Genomic DNA, 5,148 nt, shown 5'->3' with positions numbered 1-5,148 from the left:
TGCTCCCAGCATATTCCCTGATTTGAGAAACGAACGATCTCTCCAGTGACGGAGAGCGCGCATGCAGAGTGAGGTCACCATCACTTTGCGCCGCAAGCCAGCACTGAAACTCCCTCATTCGCAGCAGCCCCAGAGGAATAACCGAGACAGTTGAGGCCATCAGTCCCAGCAGGCGTAAACATAGTCTGAATGGAACTTTTCTCCCTTTCTGAAAAAGGGATAAACAGCCGCGAATCGACCTGATGCTCTCCTCTGACAGAAACGCTTGATACAGGACTGAGTTCAGTCTGAGACCCAGGTAGATTATCTCCTGTGTGGGCACCAAGCAGCTTTTTATCTCGTTTATTTTGAACCCCAAGTTCTGTAAATGAGACACAAGTGTTTTTGTATCTGTCTTTGTCTGCTGCCGCTACAGAGTGCAGAGAAGCAGATCATCTAAATAAGCTGACACTCTGAGACCCGCTATTCTCAGCAGAGTCAGAGCTCAGCCAGGGCAGAGGAGCAGATTTTCTGAAACAGAGAGGCAGAAAGCCTTTCTGTCCGTCCTGGCAGTGACGGGGAGGTGGAGGATAAGGCCGTCCGGCGATTGGGGTGGAGGTGATTTGCCACCGACAATTCCACCGGCGGGGGGGTTTAACATCCCTAGGTCCTCCATATTGTACAGCCTAGAGAAACCTTTAACAGGCACTCTATGAGAGAACGGTTTGTTCCAGAAATAGCACATCTCTGCAACACATGCTGGGACAGCTGGAATCGGCTGCTTGGCAGGGGAAGTGCGTGATGACAGCCTCTTCCCATCGTATAAGTCTCTCTCTGGGCCCTGGCCCTCCTGCTGTGAAGGCCAGTCGATAGAGAGTTTGGCAGCTGCCCTCCTGGACACTTCAATGAGGTCCAGGTCTCCCCCGTGCGGGGGAGAGAGACTCACCTGTTACACTGCCCGGTCTGGAAGAGAGATTAGGAGGGAAGATTGCATCATCTTCATCTTCCTCCAAATCCTCTTCCAAGAGACAAGCAATCGTCTCATCATCTTCCTCTTCGCACCACAGTACCACATTTTTATTGATGCTAAAATGTACAATTTCGACGTATTTCAACGTTTAAAACGTACAAATCGCTACGTAGTTTTAGCTAAAAAACATAAAATATTTACGTATCTTTTATATCAAGATATTCGTATCAATGCATTTTTATAATTTTATCAATAAGCGATTTAGATTTTTAGACCCCTTAACCTACCTCCAAACCTTAACCTACCCATTTTATAGCGAACATGCATTTTTATAATTTTAGCAATAAGCGATTTAGATTTTTAGACCCCTTAACCTACCTCCAAACCTTAACCTACCCATTTTATAGCGAATATAAAAGGATATGAAACGCAATTGACGAAATATGCAGGAAAATAACCATTTTAGTAACAATAGCATTACAAATATTTTTATAGTCGCTAATTCCACTCCTACCTCTAAACCTAAACATAACTATTTATGTACAGTATAAGAAAAACATGACAGACAGATAAATGCAATTACAATCATTTATTTATTGCAAAAATGTCAAAAGCATGTACCAAAAGTAATCCAAATGACAATGCGTTGCAGCCGCAGTCCTCTCTGGCGGTATACAGTAGGTTTGTGTGAGGTGCAGAGCAGAATTTAAGTTGTTAATCGCTGAAAATATTATCCAGATTATTTTCCCGATCCACCGTGAATTTGTGAAGGTGCACGCGTATCATTCAAACACATCTCACCAGAAACACGGCATGTCGCAATCTGTGACGAATGCAGGCGAGAGCCAATGAGTGTTCGATTATCCTGCTGTAAAACCTGCCGTTTGAACATTTGAATTTGTAAAAAGCGCGTCAATTAGTGGCTTTGCTGTTTATGGTCTGGACTCGCTGCTCGGGACGAAGATGAAGATCGCAGAATAAAGGCTTGGATTTGGGTCTGTTCCTCGCAGTCGTATGGATTCGGAAGATTTGGATTACAGCGCACAAATACAATTGTTTCATTTCATAATTATGTTGTGTTTTTGGTGTATTTTATAGTTCTATTAATTTGTCACTCACAGCATGTCGGAGACAACGCCTTTTGTGGCCCATGGTAAACAAAGTAAATATTACAAGTAGGCCTAAAGGTTAAACAATTGCAGAAATCTTAATTATTCTAAGGGTTTAAAGTGAAGTCTTTTTTAAATTATGTAGGCCTATTCTTGGAACCGAGCCGGTGTTCTGTCGATTTGTGCTACCCTGTCAGATTTTGCTACCTCCCAGATTTTGTTACCTCCCTTTAAAACAGCGGGTAGTACAATTCGACAACGAAACATGCTGCCTGTAAAATTATGGTTTATTAACGTCTACACCTACCACAACCCTAAACCTACCCTTACAGTAATGCAGATACATTAAATATTGTTCAGCATGAGAAAAAGGATGCAATATTGATGTGTGCATGCGCAGTAAATCCTGGTAGGACAATCTGACGGGTAGGATCAAATGTCAGGACACTTGTTAGCAGAAATCACACAGAACAGAACGAAATGTTATCATTTCATATTAAGTAAATAAGTAAACAATTTAATAATGCAATTGAAAACAAGGTCATTGATATGACAACTAAAACAACAATAATAATAAAATTAATGCCGTGATTTAAATATTCTAATCATAAGGATTCATTTTTAGCTGTCCTCAATACATCAGTTTAAATGCTGAAAATACGTAAATATTTATACGTTTAAATGCTAAAAATACGTAAGTATTTGTACGTTTAGATGCTGAAAATACGTCAGTATTGTACGTTTTAGTGCCTGTAAAAACATAAGTAAATGTACGTTTTATAGAACCACATTTTACGTAAAATACATACGAATTAGCATGAGATCACGTTGTTATTTTCTAGTCAACTGGATGTGTCGTCCTGTTTCTCAGAGACTCTTCTTTAAAAGCATAACTAGTGAGAGTTTACCAGTTACTAATGATGAATCTTTAAACATGCTTTTAGCAGAAACACCGCCTGATTCAATTTAGCAGTTACAATACACACTGGAGACATAACAACATAAAACGAGCTGTAAATATTCAGATGACTGCGGTGAATTAACCAATTAGTACATGCAAAGAGAGAAGTTAGAAAAAGGAAAAAGAAGAGATAAGGGGAGCGGATAGAGAAAGCTTCAGCCCCAACTTTTAATATAAGATAGGCCTATACTATCTTTTTAGTTCTGTTTAAAGAGGTCATGACATGGATTTTTTTTAATTATTATTTTAATATGGTTTTATATTAGTGCCAATAAAGCACACTAAACTGAAACTAAAAAGTATATCTGAGAGAAATTTTGCATTGTTTTAATAATTATGGTAGGGTTTTGGAACGTCCTCTCTCACAGGAAATGTAATTGCACTCTGCCTGCAATTGGAACTGAATCACTGCTTTAATAACCCACAAATTCTGCCCCATCACCTGCAAACTAAATGGTCCAGGCTGGGACAGGATGGAAAGGAACTCTGTGGACAGGTCATTACCACACGCCTCCCCCTCCTTTCTCCCCCTTAATCCCAGATTGTCCAACTCCTCTTCCCTGCCTGTAATTACACAATATCCAATATCACCATGCAAGATGCCAACAGATGCACCGCGTCTAAGACAAGCATTATGGACTTAGAGATGCTTCAGTAATTCGGTCAGCGCAAGGCGTGGAGATTATTCGATTGAGGAACGTGTCCAGGTCTTAGGTCGAGCGGCAGAAATGTACAACAGGTGGTCAGTTTCAGAGTGGACACAGCATGAGAAGAGAGCATATGCTGTTAATAACCCTAATTAAATATTAGGTTTTAATTTAAAATATAAGGAGACACCTCACTGTAATTATTAAAGATAATCGTCTGTGGTCACAAAATTTTAACTGGAATGCTTTTTTAATGAGTTTATTCTTTTTTAAATATATTTTATTTTAAGTTGATTGTTTTTACAGTAAATATTTTAATAATACTTTTTTTTGTTTTTCAAACGATTATGATGACTAAATTCCACCAAATATAAAATGCTACCCAAACCACCATCTCTGCACACAAAAGTGTTTGAAGGTGATGTGTTAAAATGGCAGTGGTTCTGTGAAAGATGTTGTCTTATAAGGAGGCCGGTGAATTTAGCTCTGACTGGTTCTCTGTCTTGCCTCTCAAGTCTTGTTCCAATCAGGGTTCGGCGAAGATTAGGAAGCAATGTTCCAGTAAAGGCGATTGGGATAGTAAACTGTTAGCCTGCTCACTCCGATAATCTCCCTCATTTACCGCACAGTTTGTTAGGCGGGGGTCCGGTGGGGGAGCGGTAAACTATGCCCTCATCTGACTATCAGTGGTACTGCAAGACAATAGGCTGAATGTAAGGATATTTATGGCTAGCCTATAGGCTAATACTGCTCGTGCAGCCTATATACACAGAGAAAATTGTTTAGACACCAGATATAATATTTGATATTGCAAACACTATATTGTGCAGGACAGGACACTATATTGCATTTATGTAGGCCTAAGTGACATATTATACCCAAAAATTATTCATACAGTGGACTGCCAGTAAAACTGATGCACATTTGGGACCAAAAATTATTCAGACACTTTGACCTGACCATGTTTTGCTTACGTGTTTTTTTTTTTTTTTTTCAATCTTTAATTGCTAATGCAACCGTTTTACACCACAGACTGAACAAAATTAAGCATTGCTTGGTAATTGGTTGACCTAAAATGTACTTAAATTTAACAGCTTACAGCTATTCAGCCTAATTCGTTACATAGCCGACCTTTCTATCAAAGTTATCTGACATTATTAAAGGGGTCATATGATGTTGCTAAAAAGAACATTATTTTGAGTATTTGGTGTAATGAAATGTGTTTATGCGGTTTAAGGTTCAAAAAACATTATTTTCCACATACTGTACATTATTGTTTCTCCTCTATGCCCCGCCTTTCTGAAACGCGTCGATTTTTACAAAGATCATCGGTCTGAAAAGCGAGGTGTGCTCTGATTGGCCAGCTATCCAGAGCGTTGTGATTGGCCGAATACCTCAAGCGTGTGACGGAAATGTTATGCCCCTTACCATATTGTGATGCCCTGTCCGGCCGGAGCGACGAGACATAAACATTAAAACCCA

Source organism: Sinocyclocheilus anshuiensis, unplaced genomic scaffold (assembly GCF_001515605.1).
Source record: "Sinocyclocheilus anshuiensis isolate Anshui unplaced genomic scaffold, SAMN03320099.WGS_v1.1 scaffold1421, whole genome shotgun sequence".
Classification (NCBI taxonomy): Eukaryota; Metazoa; Chordata; class Actinopteri; order Cypriniformes; family Cyprinidae; genus Sinocyclocheilus; species Sinocyclocheilus anshuiensis.
This window is presented reverse-complemented; position numbering follows the sequence as displayed.